Raw genomic sequence first — 20,110 nt, 5'->3', positions numbered from 1 at the left:
GGAGGCGTTTGAGGGAGGCCTAATGAGGTGATGGTCTTGGAAGAAGAGGGCGTTAATGAGGGCCAGGAGCTCTTACCCTTCTTCATGACTAATTAATAATCTACATGAAGTCTTCATCACTCGTCTCACCTTCCTCATCTTCAAGAAGGTGACGAAGATGCGCTGATGGGTAATGGAATTACTCTTTGGAGCCTTGTGTGTGGTAGTGGGTTGTTAGAGGTGATGGTGGTGGTAGTTGATGGTGGCTGTGATGAGCGTTATGGTGGTGAAGGGTAGTGGTGTGCGTTGGTGGAATCTGCAGTTGTAGTAGTGGAAAATGTTCGTAAGTTAAGGGTGGCGGAGTATACCTGGAGAGTATTCCGGGGAGTCATCGTTCATGCGACCCGGACCGTGACCAGGCCTCGCTGTAATTTTAGTTGTGGGTTGTGGTAGTAATGACGATCGTGGTGAAAACTGAAGTATTCGTTGCTGTGTCCGTAGCGTTAATAGTAATACTAGTAGTAAATAGTAATACTAGTAGTAAACTATCACATCCTGAAGGACTTCGTCTATTTCAAGCTTAATATATCATTCTAAACAGCTTTCCTATCTCCTCAAATTATTTTTATTCGAAGTGAACTCACATAGCAGCACTAAACTCCCACTTTAATTTTAAATAGCTTATTCCTTATTACACAGCTGCAATATGACAAGAAAAAGGAAAATATTTTTGGCATTGTGAGTACTTCTCTTCGATAGTCAATTCTGATAGCGGTAATAATAATAATATTATTTTTATTATTATTATTATTATTATTATTATTATTATTATTATTTTTTTTATTATTATTATTGTTGTTGTTGTTGTTGTTGTCATTATTTCTGAGACTATTTTTAGTTTTATTTTAGATATTAAAGTATTGTTGACTGTTAGTGCGCACTACGGGTGCAATGCAGCCTTGAATAATGACCTAACAATCTAAGTTTTTGTTAACCTAATAAACCAAGGTTATAAACCTAACAAAATCAGGCTTTAAACCCAGCAAATTAAGGCTTTTAAACCAATCAGACTCTGGTTTTAAACCGAAAAAACTATGACTTTAAGCCAATCAAACTAATTCCCAGAACATCTGTGTATTGTTTTATGAGATCGTGTATAAAGTCAAGTTGTTATATCAGACTACTGTGAGTCTGCTTACGTACAGTGTACAAACATAGCCTTGAAAGAATGGAAGTTTTTTCCTTGATCGTGAAAAATATCTTTTAATCAGAGTAATTGTTAAGTCGTCGTCTTCCTGCCTCCAGATCTCCTCTCCGGGTAATTCATCATCCCGGGAGATGAATAAGTGATGAATGCCTCGATTGCAATCTCTCCTAAGACATTAATAATGGCATCCAGGATCTTTAGAGTAGCGCTCAGATGTATGTGAATGAGACGGCAAGTGTGGGCGTGTGTGTGTGTGTATGTGTGTGTGTGTGTGTGTGTGTGTGTGTGTGTGTGTGTGTGTGTGTGTGTGTGTGTGTGTGTGTGTGTGTGTGTGTGTGTGTGTGTGTGCTCACCCTAGTTGTTCACCTAGTTGTGGTTGCAGGGGTCCATTCATAGCTCCTGGCCCCTAGTTGTGGTTGCAGGGGTCGAGTCATAGCTCCTGGCCCCGCCTCTTCACTGGCCGCTACTGGGTCACTCTCCCCGCACCATGGGCTTTATCATACCTCTGCTTGAAGCTATGAATGATCCTGCCTGTGTGTGTGTGTGTGTGTGTGTGTGTGTGTATGTGTGTGTGTGTGTGTGTGTGTGTGTATGTGTGTGTGTGTGTGATAATTATAGTTGGTTATGAATTATTATTATTATTATATATGGAATGATAATGAATATTTTTTTAATAATTTATAATGTGGATTTTATATATATATATATATATATATATATATATATATATATATATATATATATATATATATATATATATATATAAATATATAATATTTAAATATAATTATACAAGTGTTGTTTTGTTGGTTAGTAAACTTGGAAGTGACTCTTAACGGGGAACTTTGACATGTAAAGGTTTAACTCAGCAGATAATTATCCATTACTGGGTTATCAGGGAAGACGCAGCCACTGACTTAACTGTGCTGGGTTATCATCATTCATCATAATCATCATTCTTGTAAACAACATTCTTATCAGTATTATTCTTATGAAGACTATGAATCTATTACTGTTCCATGAATAATGATAATAGTTAATAATCAAGTTCATTATTAATGCAATATATAATAATATATCATTATATAATCATCACGATGATTTTTTGTTCATTCAATACCGTTCATGAAAAAAAAAAAAAAAAAATTTTACGTATAATTTGAATAGTCATTAAATAAATATCGCTATAATAGGCTCTTAGGTATTTTTATTGAGTTTTTATGTATTATTTATAGATCGTTTAAGTTTGAAATCTATCTACTGTACGTTTATAGTATACGTAATGGGCACACAATGAGCTTTCAAATACATTATTTTTCTTTTTTACGATTATTGGAAACTAAAATTATTATTAGTAGTATGTATTAGTAATTATTATTATTATTATTATTATTATTATTATTAATTATTTTTATTATTTATTACTAGTATTTATTATTTATTATTATTATTATTATTATTACTATTATTACCAGGCAGAAGCTAATGGTGCAGTACTCTGCTGAAGGGAAAAAAACTTGGTACCTGAGCATGTCCCCGGCTACAAAAAAAAAAAAAGTATATACAAAGCAAAATTCCCACACTACCCGTTTTCTTTTACGTTTTTTATGACGTGTACGACAGAGAATGGAATGTTGGGAGGGCGAACTAGACTAAATGTGCCTAGTGTTCCAAACCGTATTGATACCCTAATATGTACTGTCTCTCCTATTATCAACACCCTCCTTCTCCTCTCACTGCACTCTTTTTCTCTCCCTCCACCAACACTTTCCATTCATTCCCATCAACACAGCCTACATCCCACCTTCCTTCAAGCATCTGGCTTTTATGGGTTATCCTAGGCAGTTCATGCCATGATAATTGTGATGTTTACCTGTGCCTAAATGAACTTACTTAAGCTTGCCTTCCTCTATCATTCTCCATCCACTACATTATCATATTTCCTTCCTTTGTCCACCAACACTTTCTTTCATTCTTCCCTCCACCTATATACGGCTATTAATATCATTCGCCCCTCTCTAATTCTATTCATAAGCGCCCTCGCCCTCCATTAATAAACTCCAATCTTCCTCCACCATCATGTGTTCTCCATCTATCACTTCCTCCGTCAACAATTTTCCTTCCACTATTTCACTTTCCTTTTGCACTTTTCCCTCCCTTACAGTTTATATCCTATCCACCAGCACTCTCATTCCTGCTGAAACTCAACTCCACTTCATCTTCAAAGGCCATTTCTCTACCATAGAAAGCTTCCTTTTAATACCCCCCTTTCCCAAAAATATTCTTTTCCTCAAGAAACCTTTTTTCCTCAACAGAACCCTTCCCTTCAACAACCTATCCCTTCGTCCAGTAACCCCTTCCTTCTGTCAACCCTCCTCCTTTCTGTAGAAACCATTTCACTCCTCTAAATTCCCTCTGTCCAGCAACTTTCTCCTCAAGAAGAGCTTTCTGCCTCCCAACCCTATTTTCCTCTTCTAAAACCCCATACTTCCTCCAAACTTTCCCCTAAGACTTCTTCCTCCCTTCCCCTTTACCCTTCCTCCCCAACACCCTTCCCTAAGTCCTTCCCAAGTTCCCTTCCTAACATACTTCCCTCCCTCCCGAAGACACCTTCCCAACACTTTTCGCTCCCTCCTCAAGACCCTTCCTCTACACTCTTCTCTCCCTCCTCAAGACTATTCCCCCTATACTCTGCTCTTCATCTTCAAGACCCTTTCCCCTGCACAGTAGCCTCCCTCCTCAAGACCCCCTCCCAAAAACCCCTCCCTGCCTCCTCCGGGGAGAGTCTCGAATCCTCAGAGACAAGACTGTGGTTTGCTCCGCTAACTTCTCCTTCTCAAAGCTTCCTAATTATTTGCATGCTACCTACCCGGGAATTTTCACTCGGCGCATCACAGGCTCAGTGCGAGCTTGACTAATGTCGTAATTAACGCCGCTCCTCGCTATTGATTAACCTAAAACTAACTGGTAAAAAAGAAAAACTGTTTAGACGAGCCCACATGAGGGAGTGTCACAACGAGAGACTGGTGGAGAAAAACACCAGGGCGTTATGCCGTTTCTCTGTCATTAACTGGATTAAATCTTAATCTGCCGGTGTCATAATAAACTCTTTAGACATTCTGGAACGCAGCATGACGCACTTTTCCCCTCTTAAAACCGGGCTCGTCGCCCCTTTCCCGTCAGAGGGTTGCAAGTCGGCGCGTGGGGTGGTGCAGACGGCTCGACGGACGCCGCCATCACAGAAAACGGTCCACAACACTTCCGTGCGACCATTCTCTTTGGATTGCTTGAGGACACTACTCTAATTTCTTGTTACTCTGGTGTGCAACTGTTGTCAATGTGTGGAGAGACATTTTAACTAATGTTGAATTTACTGACATAGCTACAGACATTGGCGTGGGTGTAAAATCAGCTGGACATGCCAAGGCTTAAGTCTAGAAACAAGAAAGGTTTTAGTCTCGATTTTTTTGTTATATATTGTTGTTGCAAAGGCACACAAGCATTTTGGGCAAAACTCTCTTTTGTTTCATGTTATGAAATGGCAATTGCAAGAAATAACACTGTTAAGTTTTTTAAAACGCTTAATTGTATTCTGGATTATTCTTTTGAGTTCATTAGAAGAATAGTCAAAAGAAAAGGCACTGTGTGTTGACGCGAGAAACTCAAAGTAGAAGGTTGCAATATTTACCTGAGAAAAATGTACCTATAACAACTTTTGCTTTGAATACGAAACATGTGCAATACTTGGGTACCTTTGTGTGTCTTATGTACTTGTCGGATTTTGCATACCATAAATATAGTTATAGGTTTTGTTTTATCACTGAAAGATCCAACTTTCAGTGATAATAATCTTTCTAGACACTACATTGTTCAAACTAAAATTGCTTTCTTAGAATGAGTTAAATCCCTTTTATTAAATAATTATTTCAAGAATATAGCGTGTCTATTATATCAATGAGTAGGAGTGCGAACTTTTAGAATAAATGTTGCATTGATTTACCGACAGAACATTTACACGGTAAATCTATCATAGATACAAAACCAGGAATGCGTTAGTGAAACTTTCGAGTGAACTGTTGCAGTCTGAGAGTGAAATATTACAGTTCTGAATGGATTTTGCATATATGAGTGCATTTATAGGCTTACCGTTCACGAACTCTGTGGTGTGTACACAATGTGGGTTATGGCATTTTATTGTGGAGAAGTTATCGTCCACCAGGGAATTTATCAATTCACCGAATAAAATATCATAACCAGAATTGTGTATCTTATTTACATGGTGTCGATATTCACTACCATTGTATTGCCAAACGCTGTTGTAATGTATTTGGTTGCTAACAGAAGCACTAAGAGAATTGACGCGGTTTATTTCATGGGTTTTTGCTGTGAATGCATTTGCAAAATCTTGTGTTCCCGTTGAGCTGTGGCTGTGGTGGTAGATTCTTAATTGTGCTGGAACAGTTCTTAGTGTATTGATACATCCCATCAGCGTGAAACATGCTTGACGGTATTGTTCGATCCTGAGTGATGTGTTACATCTCTGAATGTGCTGAAGCGGTCGTCAATATATTACCTCAATATCAATGTCTTGATATATTCCTAAATGTTCTGTTACAGCACTGAATAGTCTCTGAATGTTCTACTTGCTGTCCTGAATGTTCTGTTACCGTCTTCAAAGTTCTTTTACAGCAGTGAATGTTCTTTTACAGCCCTGAATGTTCTTTTACAGCACTGAATGTTCTTTTACAGCACTGAATGTTCTTTTACAGCACTGAATGTTCTTTTACAGCACTGAATGTTCTTTTACAGCCCTGAATGTTCTTTTACAGCACTGAATGTTCTTTTACAGCACTGAATGTTCCATTACAGCACTGAATGTTCTTTTACAGCTCTGAATGTTCCATTACAGCTCTGAATGTTCTTTTACAGCTCTGAATGTTCCATTACAGCACTGAATGTTCTTTTACAGCTCTGAATGTTCCATTACAGCACTGAATGTTCTTTTACAGCTCTGAATGTTCCATTACAGCACTGAATGTTCTTGTACAGCACTGAATGTTCTTGTACAGCACTGAATGTTCTTTTAACAGCCCTGAATGTTCTTTTACAGCCCTGAATGTTCTTTTGCAGCACTGAATGTTCTTTTACAGCGCTGAATATTCTTTTAACAGTACTGAATGTTCTTTTATAGCTCTGAAGATTCTTTTACAGCACTGAATGTTATGTTACAAGCCTGAAATCTCTGCTTGCAGTCCTGAACGTCAGATTACAGCCCTGAATGTTCATTTACAACTTTGAATATTCTGTTACAACCATGATGTTCAGTTGCGGGGTCTTTTGCAATTCTGAATGTTCTGTTACAGTCTTTGAATGTTCTATTGCAGTCCTTAAATGTTCTATGGCAATTACTGAATCTGTTGTAGTCCTTAAATGTTCTATGGCAATTACTGAATCTATTGTAGTCCTTGCATGTTCTATTGTAGTCCTTGCATGTTGTATTGCAATCCTTGCATGTTCTATTGCAGTTCTTGCGTATTCTATTGCAGTTCTTACATGTTCTATTGCAGTTCTTGCGTATTCTATTGCAGTTCTTACATGTTCTATTGTAGTCCTTGAATCTTCTGTTGCAATCCATGATATTTCTATTTCACTCCCTGAATGTTCAATTGCAGTTCCTGAATGTTCTTCTGCAGGCCCTGAATATTCTGTTAAATCACCGAATGTTAAGTCCCTGAATGTTCTGCTGCAGACCCTGAACGTTCTGTTCAGTCTCTGAATGTTCTGTTCAATCTCTGAATGTTCTGTTCAGTCTCTGAATGTTCTGTTCAGTCCCTGAATGTTCTGCTACGGTTCCTGATTGTCCCTGAATGGTCCAGGAAAAATCATCACATTACTGAGGGAATCGTTAGGGGCTGCACAGCGCCTGGAGGAAAGGAAGCAATCAGAGTTGATCCGAAAAAGGTGAGTGCTGCTCTACTTCCTTTGATCAGGAGCCCTTCACAAGTACCTACCTTGAAAGGTATACTAACTCGTTCAAAAATACAAAATATATCTTAGTAAATACTTCGTCCAACGAGTATACTGGAATAACTTCGAGTATGCTGGTATAACTACTAAATCAAATGGTATAAAGGCTGAATATTCCTGTATAATCCTCAATAAGCTGATATAACAGAGTAATTTGCTGATAAAACTATTGAATATGTTGGTATAACCGTTGAATATGTTGGTATAACCGTTGAATATGTTTGTATAACCGTTGAATATGTTGGTATAACCGTTGAATATGTTTGTATAACCGTTGAATATGTTGGTATAACCGTTGAATATGGTGGTATAACCGTTGAATATGTTGGTATAACCGTTGAATATGTTGGTATAACCGTTGAATATGTTGGTATAACCGTTGAATATGTTGGTATAATGGCTGAATATGCTGATATGACTGTTGAATGCCTTGGTTTAAATGTAAATAGGTTGATATAATTATGAATACGCTGGTATATCTGCATAATATTCTGGTATATTTTGCAATAGCTTTTTCATCAATGTTGGTATAACTACTGAGTATCTTAGTATATCTTTTGAGTAAGCTATTTTCCCTATGAATATTATGCTATGAATACTGAATATCTTAGTATATCTGCACAATAGACCTTTTATCAGTGAATATGTTGGTATAACTACTGAATATCCTGGTATATCTATTGAAAAGATTATCAAGGAATTTACTGGTATAACTAATGAATATCCTGGTATATCTACTGAACAGGCCTTTTTTTTTTATCTATGAATATGCTGGTATAATTTCTTAAGATGTATATATAATAGCTACATATGTAATGTAAGGACTAAATATACTAATATAACTACATAATAGGCTAACATAACTATTGAGTACACTGGTTCATTCGTGAATATACTGGTATAGCGATTGAATATGATGGTATAATCTTGAATACATTGGTATAATCATGTATATGCTGGCATAAGCATGAAACGCTTGTATAATCATTGATAAGCTGGTATAATAAGTTTGTTGTAATGGCTTGAAATATGCTGGTATAACCTTTGAATATGATGGTATAATCATGACTATGTTGGTATACTTACTGAATATGTTGGTGTAACACAGTATACCTCTATTCTATAACGACTGAATTGGCTGATGTAACAACTGAAAATGCTGGTATAACGCTTGAACATGCTGGCATACTATTAAATATAAAAATATAATGTCTTGATACCCTGGAATAACATTTAAATATGCTGCTTTAGCGACTGATTATGTTGGTATACCTAAGAATATACATGCATAACTACTTAATATGATAGTATGCCTACTGAGTGCAGCATCACAGAGTTGAGTGTGCTAGCTCAGCTGATCTGAACTCTCTCTCTCTCTCTCTCTCTCTCTCTCTCTCTCTCTCTCTCTCTCTCTCTCTCTCTCTCTCTCTCTCTCTCGCAGATAAAACAAAAACGAGTTCAAATTTGATCAGTATTTCGACTCAAATTTCATTGCAGCAGTGGAGCCTCGAAGACGTAATGCACCTCAAGTTTAGGAAGGGCGCCCACGTCATGTGAATACCTGGAGGAGTTGCAGAAGAATTATTATTATTAGTAGTAGTAGTAGTAGTAATGGCAGTAATGGTAGTAATAGTAAAAGTGGTAGTAGTGGTAGTGGAGGTAGTAGTAATAGTAGTATTTATTAGATTATTAAAATAATAAAATTAACAATATTTTCGTGTAATGTTAAACATAAACACTTCCATATCTCATCAAAGAATCAAAATGAAAGAATTTGTTCCATTTAAGGAGAACAAATTTCTGGACATACGATACGTTGGCCACACCACAGTACACACCGAGAAGTACAACGCATCTATGTATATACGCTGAGTGATTTTTTGCTTTGGTCCCTCTTTTAGGGATTAGCCCGACCTTGTCTCTCCACCTGATCAAATTCCTAGACATGACCTACATGACGTGATTTAAGTCGTATGGGATGTGTTTATATTCTGTATCCCTAATATACTCGTTAGTCTGCTGAAGACGGCGTCAGTCGTAGAACGAAATACACTGTACTTTCGAAATCTTCTGTTTTATTTATTCCATACTGGTTCGTTTGTTCTTCTCACAAAAACATACAGAGAAGGCAGTTTCCATTTATTCTGATAAGTACCTGTCTCTTAATGAAAGCAACAGTGCTTGCACACGTGGCGATGTATATATCCCAATGGATATTCACTTAACACATGTATTTGAATCTCAGTAAACCTATATTTGGAATTAAAATATTCTTGGTTAGAGGAAAACATTTGACATGAAGCCTTACTGACGCTCGTGTGTCGATAGGCTTTAAACCCAATATGCCAACCATGCAACCAAAAGAAGGAAGGAAGGAAGGAAGGAGGGTGGGTTGTAAGTATGGAGTGAGAGTGGTACAGCCACCGTGAATGCTGGTGGTAGCTAATGACGACTTCTGTTAAAATGGGGACAGTATCGAACAAGCAGTTGCTAAGAGTTTCTCCAGTTCCGCAGATTCTGATTGGCCAGAAAATCTCGGAGACTCAGGGAAGGGAGTATTACACCTCACTACGTAACAGTTCGTGTTTGCCAGGTGAAGTGTGCTTGTGGTGGACAGTGTACACAAGCTAGAGATGCATATTTGCGAATGCACAGTACTCCAAGAGATACATTTCTCGTATTGCATACACTTGAGGATTTGAGTATTCTTAAAACTATTTGTCTAGGTGGATTGTGATTTTCAATGACTTGCGTGTTAATAGTCTTTAAAAACAACAAACTTAGGGTGTTTAAGAAGCATTATTAATGTGTTTATTGTGAGTTGGTCTTAGTTTACGGACCACTATCACTAAAAAATTATTGACATTTTTGGAGAGCTTCGGATTCTGAGTATTTCTGTCTTATTCATCGCGCCTGTAAGGTAAGGACGAAAATTTCACCTTTATTTTTATACATGATTCCAAAAATGTTAGTGTATATATTACAGGATATACAGGTAATAGGCGAAAACATCATTCATAAAAAAATCACGGAACGGGTGGGGTTTGACCCCACGGTGAGTTCAACCCCACACGATTTCGTGAGTCAAAACATCGTTCATGTTCCCCCGAGTGGGGCGTTCTGCACTGCCTCCCCAGTTATTGTGAGTGGTATATAGGAACGGGGCAGGTATGGGTGGGCAGGTAAGCCTCGCTGTTAAAAAACAACAGCCTACACGAGCCATTTGTAGTTTTAATGTAGCGAGCGTGTGGACTTCGAGTATATTACCATGGAAAGGCAGTAAGACATTGCAAATTCGTAATGAAGGTAAAAAAAAGGCAGGTGCAGGTCAAACTGTCATGGCAACATTTGTTGAGGTTTTATTAAATCAGTGATAAGGCTCTGTATATCACTGATTACCATAGGTGAGCGCTCAACCTGTAGGGATTATACAGCGCCTGTGTCGGGGGAGGGGGAAGGCACTTAGGCTCAGCTCAAGGAACTGGAGCACAGATCCAGTTCCCTAGATCAAGAGCCCCCACCAGCATCACGGAACCTTCCTTGAGGGGAAGGTTCTATAGAGAAGGAACCGCTGCGACGGTGAAACATTCTTTGCAGCTGTCCATTACTGTGAGCAGCGCAGGTTAGTTGGTACTGGCAGTACATGTTCTGGTCAAGAGTTGTTTTAAGCACTTCAGTGTCCAGCAGTAACAACAGATACTTATTTTGTTAATGACTAGTCACAATAATCGAGCAGTAATTCAGTGTCAATGATATTTATGTTCAGTAGACTAAATATTCATGTTTTCTCTTTTTTCCATTCTGGGAGATTTGAAAGCAAGCACCAGCACAAGAAAAGCGGTTACGCACTCGTTATATTTAATTATTAATTAATTATCGATTTATTTATCGATTTATCGATTTATTTATCGATTTATCGATTTATTTATCGATTTATCGATTTATTTATCGATTTGTCGATTTATTTATCGATTTGTCGATTTATTTATCGATTTGTCGATTTATTTATCGATTTATTTATCGATTTATCGATTTATTTATCGATTTGTCGATTTATTTCTCGATTTATCGATTTATTTATCGATTTATCGATTTAGCGATTTATTTATTTGTCTATTTATCTATTTATTTATTTATCTATTTATTTATCGATTTATTTATTTATCGATTTATTTATTTATCGATTTATTTATCGATTTATTTATTTATCGATTTATTTATCGATTTATTTATTTATCGATTTATTTATTTATCGATTTATTTATCGATTTATTTATTTATCGATTTATTTATCGATTTATTTATTTATCGAATTATTTATTTATCGATTTATTTATCGATTTGTTTATTTATCGATTTGTTTATCGATTTATTTATTTATAGATTTATTTATCGATCAATTTATTTATTTATCGATTTATTTATCGATCAATTTATTTATTTAATTTTCGATTTAATATATTTAATTAATATTATGAGGAATGTGTGGCTTCTCTCTCAACAGATCATTGTGTTGTCAGAATCTTCTATGTCAAAACAACTAGCACACTTTACACTTAGTAAACATGGGTAGCGAGGGCCAAAGCCGGGGGTACAGGGGTACTCGTTGCATGTTCTAATTGCACAGAATGGGATTATTCAACGTGTCTGGGGCGAGGAATTTGCTTGATATAACGTACTATACCCATTGGGGAAGGCTCGATCATTCGTCCGCTAAGTGCGAGATATGTGAACCACCTCGAGAATATACTGACTTTCCAGAGTGATATGAACGATCTGCCATCGAGATCTTTCATCTTGGAGAGCAGTTTCAGATGTGCGTTTCACTGCATCGCTTATGCTTGTTTAATACTCGATGGGCCTTGGTTAAAGACCGGCATTTTCCTAAAAAAATAAAGACTCTTAGAACAGAGTAAGGCAATGTTTTGTTCAAGGAGAAGCTTATCAAGTAACAGGAAGATAATCTCGGAGGTTGTACAAATGAATATTCTACCAAGTCCAACTCGGTAAAGCTCTTGATTCAATAAAGTTCTCCTTGAGGGAACCATTGTCTTAATAAAGCACTCTTCCTCTCCAATAGTTTTTTATTTTACCAGTATTTGCTGACACTCAACTTCCAACCATTTTTACCATTGTCGATGGTGCTAAAACCACAAGCCCCGAGCAGCGCACTATACCTAGGATTAATGACGTGTTCTCCAAGCAGATGTCTGCGGCATGATCGATTATGTCCTTTCGAGAGGGTGGGGGGGGGGTCACTAGCCCGTATGATGGTGAAGAGCTCTTGATCTTAGTAATTGATGCCACACCTTCCCTTCTTCGGATCAGATCTGATTACCTCCCACTTTCCCAGGCGCTTTATGACCATTATGGGATCAGCGCCTCTTCATGAATAAAATAAATGATGAAGGAAAAAATAGGTCGAGATTTTCCAGACATCCTGCAGCAGAGATTATGTAGCGCCTACTAAAGTGACATCATAAAAAAAACACATTGAGCTCTTTGAGCAGAATCTCTAGACGTCGTTAAGGAGTAGGCAGGGGGGGGGGATTAAGAGATAATCCCCCTCCTGAAGACGTTGACACATGTCAATCTCATGCTTATCGAATACCTGCTTAGCGGCTTCACTGTATAAACAAATTTAGGACAGAAAAAGTGAAGATTAGCCCCGTGTAGGGTCATCTCTGATTAGATTGAAGCCATTTGTAGATTCTAGTTTACCCATAGCTGTCTGATCTTTCAGGGTAGCAGATTGTGTCGTGTAAACTTCAGCTTCCCAGTCGTAAGAAATCCTGAACCAAGGCTAATTTGATTTCAACATAAGTGGGTACACAGTGGATATATGATGGGCTGCATAGGAGATTTATAGTGGCTTCATGGCCCAGCTTGGTAACTACGTCCCGGATGACTGTTATAACTATTTTCATACTTGCTCTTGCAAAGAAGACAGCAATGATGGGCGTGATTTCTTTATATTTCTTACGAAACAGTGTTACGAGACATATATTACAGCGGTTCATAACGTAGAAGCATCGACAGCCAGGCGAGGATTAGGTAGGATGGTCAGGAGAAAGTTTGAGCTTTATCAGCTGATGGTAAAGCTGATGGTATGATGAAGTTCAACAATGACAGAGACTTTACATAAATAAACTTGCTTTGCAAACTGTCGCTTTACTAAACTTATCAGCACCATTTGCCAGGCAAACTACCTATGGCAGTAACCTTTCTGCAATATTTCTAAGCACTTAGTTCAGCATGTCTGATGAAGTTATATAGAAATAAGCTGATTCTTTCTTACATATTTGTCTGCTCATAGGTGGCCTATGGGTCAGCTCGAAATGTGCAGCAGTTATTTCAGTTTTTCATTCTGGATTCCTCATGGGAGTTCTTTTGTGCAATAAATGCAACTGCACAAAACGTCAAAGTGTACTAAACATCCGTCAATAGTTGAATAAATTCATAAGAAGACAGAAACACGAAATTTAAGATGTACATCACGAAACTTTTGTCTTCAGCAGATTCTCGATTGTAGGTCGAAATGTACACCTCAGATTTTGTGTTTTTCCTCAGCCTTTTTAACACAGGTGTGTCTGTGCGTGTGTGTGTGTACATATATGCAAAACAACCATGTGAGGTGTTGAATGATAGCTCTAGGCCTTTCATGTTGCAATCAACACAGTTTGCAATGTTGCAGAAATGACGTGGTAGTCCAAGCAAATACGAGTTTTACATTATACACACACACACACACACACACACGCACACACAGACACGCACACAGACACGCACACACAGACAGACAGACACACAGACACAGACACGCACACACAGACACACACACACACACACACACAGACACACACAGACACGCACACACAGACACACACACAGACACACAGACACACACACACGCACACACAGACACGCACACACAGACAGACACACACAGACACGCACACACAGACACACACACACAGACACACACACAGACACACACAGACAGACACACACAGACACGCACACACAGACAGACACACACAGACACAGACACACACACAGACACACACACAGACACACACACACAGACAGACACAGACACGCACACACAGACACACACAGACACACACACACAGACACACACACACAGACACACACAGACACACACAGACACAGACACAGACACAGACACACACAGACACAGACACACACACACACACAGACACACACAGACACAGACACACACAGACACAGACACACACACACACACAGACACACACAGACACACACAGACACACAGACACACAAACAGACACACACAGACAGACACACACAGACAGACAGACACAGACACAGACACAGACACAGACACACACACAGACACACACACACAGACACACACACACACACAGACACACACACAGACACACACACAGACACACACACAGACACACACACAGACACACACAAGACAGACACACACAAGACAGACAGACACACACACACACACACACACACACACACACACACACACACACACACACACACGCACATATACATACTCGTGCGCGCGCGCACACACTCACAGGTAGACCACAATTAAATATTCAGGTAAGTGTAACTTATTTAAAAAAAACTGTATTTTTTCATTAGTCAAAATAATTTGTAAGAAATTGGTCCCCCTTTTCTTGATTTAATTACTTACAAATATAGTTTGATCTCAAAAAAAAAATCATAAAATTTAAATACATTTTTTTAAATATTTTATTATAAGAAATTCTTCAGAATCCATCTGTTATTAATCAAAAATAAATTGGTGTTAAAAATGCGAGGTCGATTCCCCTGAGGAGTGGCTGGGTCGACCCTTCATAAGAGGAAACAATTTATCATAAAATTTGATGGATGATAGTACCTTAGTTTTATATCCCGTTAAAAATTCAGTTTAGGAGCGATCTTTTTGAAAAGCAGCGAGAGGAGTAAAAAAAAAAACCCTACATATATATATATATATATATATATATATATATATATATATATATATATATATATATATATATATATATTAAATCGAACTGTGTAGTTCTAGCAGTTTGGGAGGTAGCACCGCTAATTCTAGTCATCGTAGCAAGCCGTTGGCTTACTCTTAACGCTCTAGAACCCGCTCGTCTAGTTACTGGGGTTGCAAAAATCGCTCAGGTAGTCCTACATATATAAATTCAAAACCTGTCGACAAATGTTGAGTAATTGAAGAGATTTTCCTAGCAAATTCTATGTTGGAAAGTTTGCCATTGTTAATTCTAGATATTCTAGAGAAACTTCAAGCCTGTATTGATGGATGTGCTGCTTACCTTGCCATGCTATTTCTAATGGCTATGGAACCCCCATGGTTATTTTCAATATTGGCAGAGCTTACACAGCAAGTTCTAGCTGCTATAGAGATGCACACTTCTAGTTAATGCTGAGACTGTGTGTGTCTGTGTCTGTCTGTGTGTCTGTCTGTGTCTGTGTCTGTGTGTGTGTGTTTCTGTGTCTGTGTGTCTGTGTCTGTCAGTGTCAGTGAATACAAGTGAAAGAGAAAAATAATCATTAATCAAAACTGTTCTTTTTCCATTCTCCTTCACAACAGTCCCCACTAGCCCCACTTCGTGCTTATCCCCCCCCCCTTACATACGCTTATACTGTTCCTATCCTCTTCCTCTTTCTCCAGTGACCCCTACCCCTCTGGATCCTCCTTTTGCTCCCCCCTATCCATCCCTCCTCCACACAATATCAAACCATCATCACAATAACTCTCCCCGAACTGAGTTGCTTCGTCGCCCCCCGACCCCCGACTCCCCGCCAGCAGCTGCCCAGCACTGTGAATGCATCAGTGCATATTACAGAACTCGTGCCCCCTTCTCCCTCCCATACACACATACATCCCACACCTCCCTGTCTATATATGCAGGCGCCAGCTTCTACCTCCCGCCCCTCTGTCCAATGTTATGCAAATCGGAAGCTTACTAGCAACCCCATCATCCCTACACCCAGTACTTATGCATATCCTCAACAATGCACTCTATCCAACGGAGTCCTTAACCATATCCTCTATCCAGCATAGTTTTGCAAATATTAGCAATGAATTCTATCAATCAGTGTACCCCATATTATCACAGTATCACATGATCACGTCTTTACGTAAGGATATGAACAAATAAACATGTTAATTTAACCCATTGCCCGAATGAATTAAATCCCGTATGCACTGTATAATCACCGTGTCTATTGTGAAGTCGAAAGAGCGCCCATTACATGTATGTATGATTTAGAAAAAACACAAACAACCTTACTGAACTACAGACCCACGGAATGTACATACCTGTGGAATAAACCTTGGTAATAAATACCGTCAAGTTGGTTTAGAAAATCACATAAGCAAACACAAGGACTTATTAGAAAACACAGATAACCCGTACATAGAAGAGAAGAGCTTATGGACCGAAACGTCGTCGTAAGCTCCTCTCTTCTATGAGCGGGATATTTGTGTATCGTTCCAGTCACGGTATTGTGCCTTTTTTCGTTATTTATTAGAAAACGTTTCGGTCCTGGGACTTTGATCACTTATAACATATAGGCTCAGCCTATATATATTGTCCTTTTAACCTCTGTATGTTAAAAGTGATCAAGGTCTCAGGACCTAAACGTTTGCTTATGTGATTTTCTAAACAAACTTGTCGGTATTTATTACCAAGGTTTATTCCACAGGTATGTACATTCAGTGGGTCTTTAGTTCAGTAAGGTCGTTTAAACACCTGTCTCCTTCTGTTAGCCAACAATCATATATAGTTAACAATCATATATAGTTAAGAGTCAGGAGTTTATTGAACAACTGAATGTCTTAAACTTGACAACAGGAAATCTTGTCAGACTAGATGTAGATGCACTCTTTACGAAGGTTCCAGTCGAAGGAATTGCAAACTTTTTTAAAAGTCCTGACGAACTTGTCTAGATCTGTCATTCTCTCGTCTCTTAACCCCCTTCTCCGATGATTCTCTCTCCCCTCCACCCTCTTCCCCCTTTCTCTTTCTCCCCCTCTCTCTCCTCCACCCTCTTCCTCCTTTCTCTCCCCCCCCCTCTCTCTCTCCCCAATACTCCTACCAATAGGAAACAACGAAGGGTACTGAACATAGAAGCATCTGAGTGATCGTAACGAAAAGTGTTCCTCTGGGATCGATTCTCCACTCAGTCCCTTTCACAATTTACATAGATGATCTCGAAACGGAACTAACAACAAATATCGAATAACTCGTAGACGAGGTGTATGGGTCAGAACATTCACAGATATAAAGTGACCGAAGCGAAAGGGATCGAAAGTATAAATATATCGTTTAAGAAAAGTCCATAGAAATGCATTTCTGGATACAGCAGTGCTATATATAGCAGTGATATTGGAATATAAGCAGTGGTCATGTATGTGCAAGACCACAAGGATCATCTTTGGTATTCCTGCACATTTGTTGTCTTTTCAAGAGTGATTACCATGTAGTGTAGGTCATGGAAGTCCCTCACACACTTCAAGCCAACAGCGTGGCTGGAGGGAGTGGAGGGCGGGAAGAGAGCCTTTTGCTCTACTCTCCTTACCTCGTCTGTCTACTTAGAAATGGAATTACACCGACTGTGATTAATTTGTCTCGGTAAATGCCTTCTTTAGAGACCATAAGAACTATTATCTGCCTCTCATGTGCAATTATTATTCTCTCTCTCTCTCTCTCTCTCTCTCTCTCTCTCTCTCTCTCTCTCTCTCTCTCTCTCTCTCTCTCTCTCTCTCTCTCTCCCCTCTCTCTCTCTCTCCTCTCTCTCTCTCTCTCTCTCTCTCTCTCTCTCTCTCTCTCTCTCTCTCTCTCTCTCTCTCTCTCTCTCTCTCTCTCTCTCTCTCTCCCTCTCTCTCTCTCCCCTCTCTCCCCTCTCTCTCCCCTCTCTCTCTCTCTCTCTCTCTCTCTCTCCCCTCTCTCTCTACACTCTCTCTCTCTCTCTCTCTCTCTCTCTCTCTCTCTCTCTCTCCCCTCTCTCTCTCTCTCTCCCCTCTCTCTCTCTCTCTCTCTCTCTCTCTCTCGTCGCGCCGGTAGAGTGAACGGTTCCTGCTCAATAAAGCTCTCACCACCTCTGCCTCTCTACTTTGTCAACTCTCAACCCTGTCATACCAGGCTAATCAAGTTCTCCAGCCCCCCCCCCCACTCCCATCCCTTTTTCTCTCTGTCTCTCTCTGTCTCTCTCTGTCTCTGTCTGTCTCTGTCTGTCTGTCTCTCTCTGTCTCTCTCTGTCTCTCTCTGTCTCTCTCTGTCTCTCTCTGTCTCTCTCTGTCTCTGTCTGTCTCTGTCTCTGTCTCTCTCTGTCTCTCTCTGTCTCTCTCTGTCTCTCTTTGTCTCTCTCCCTCTCCCTAGCCCTCAAAACGAACAAGAAAGATACCAAACATCGACAGGGACAGAAAGGAGAGAGTGATGACGAATGGGCGGAAGAAACAGTGTATAATGAGAAGATAGAGAACAAACGTAGATAGAATTGGTAAAAGGCTGATGTACAGAGAGAGAGAGAGAGAGAGAGAGAGAGAGAGAGAGAGAGAGAGAGAGAGAGAAAGATGCAAAGCTGGCAGAGTAAGACAAGCTTACCATCTATGCAAATGTATCCATGTTCTTCCCAATGTATTCTTCTTCTTACCCTCCGATTTTTTTTACCCCTCTGCTTACTTTTTTTGTCGTAGCCTATTTTGAATATCCGATACCTGACCATCACTTTTTATGGCTCCTCATTAGCATACTGCCGCCTGGGGAACCTTCATTGGTGGTAGTGATGGAGGTAGTAGTGACGATAGTAGTAGTAATGATAGTAATAGTAATAGCGATATTACAGTAGTGATGGTACAGTAGTAGTGATGGTACAGTAGTAGTGATGGTACAGTAGTAGTGATTGTACAGTAGTAGTGATTGTACAGTAGTAGTGATTGTACAGTAGTAGTGATTGTACAGTAGTAGTGATTGTACAGTAGTAGTGATTGTACAGTAGTAGTGATTGTACAGTAGTAGTGATGGTACAGTAGTAGTGATGGTACAGTAGTAGTGATGGTACAGTAGTAGTGATGGTACATTATTGTTAGACCCTATTTACTGTTTTGAAACACGCAGACGTAACACGTAAATAGCCGACAGACCGTAATAAATGCTTCGCCTCTGTTGACTGTCATTTTTAATGTGAAGGATTGCGCACTGTGGGGCAGCGAGGATGTGTGGATGAATAATAAATAAATGAATGATGTTTTCGATAGGAGAGATTGAGAAAATGAGGGAATGATTGAAAGGGCTAGTGAGTGGAAGAATGACTGAGTGAACGAGTGCATAGCTTGAGTAAGAAATGGAAAAAGACTGAGCGAGACATGGAATAAATGAGTGGACGAGCGAGTGATTGAATGAGTAGACGAGGGAGTGAATGCGTGAATGAATGAATGAGCGAGCGAGATGGAAGAAAAGCTCGACATTCACTACCATAAGGGTGGTGACACACTCGACCTCCATTGAAGAAAGAACTCAATAGCGCTTGTCTTCAAGTGCTTTATTGGGAGACGAGTCTTTAGTGTGATGGTGGTGCTGTTGCTGTTCCTCTGCTGTTGCTGCTGTCACTACTGCTGTTGCTGCAGTCACTACTGCTGTTATTGCTGTTGCTACTGCTGTTACTGATACTGCTGTTGCTGTCACTACTGCTGTTACTACTGCTGCTGCTGTTATTGCTGTTGCTACTGCTGTTACTGCTGTTGCTGCTGTTGTTGCTGTCACTACTGCTGTTACTACTGCTGCTGCTGTTACTGCTGTTGCTACTGCTGTTACTGCTGTTGTTGCTGTCACTACTGCTGTTACTACTGCTGCCACTACT

The 20,110-nt window shown here is 39.3% G+C and overlaps 1 long non-coding RNA gene across 1 annotated transcript in view; it reads left to right on the top strand.

Annotated features, from left to right (window-relative positions):
* The first annotated feature begins 9,729 nt into the window (after positions 1 to 9,729).
* Positions 9,730 to 20,110, top strand: part of LOC138853586 (uncharacterized) — a 276,639-nt gene continuing 266,258 nt past the window's right edge. Inside the window, exon 1 of the long non-coding RNA XR_011392757.1 lies at positions 9,730 to 10,133. This is a non-coding gene — a long non-coding RNA (uncharacterized lncRNA). The remainder of the gene's footprint in view (positions 10,134 to 20,110) is intronic.

The sequence above is a fragment of the Cherax quadricarinatus genome, chromosome 34, assembly GCF_038502225.1.
Source record: "Cherax quadricarinatus isolate ZL_2023a chromosome 34, ASM3850222v1, whole genome shotgun sequence".
Classification (NCBI taxonomy): Eukaryota; Metazoa; Arthropoda; class Malacostraca; order Decapoda; family Parastacidae; genus Cherax; species Cherax quadricarinatus.
Note: the sequence above shows the minus strand (reverse complement) of the source record. Positions and strands in the feature narration are given on the sequence as shown.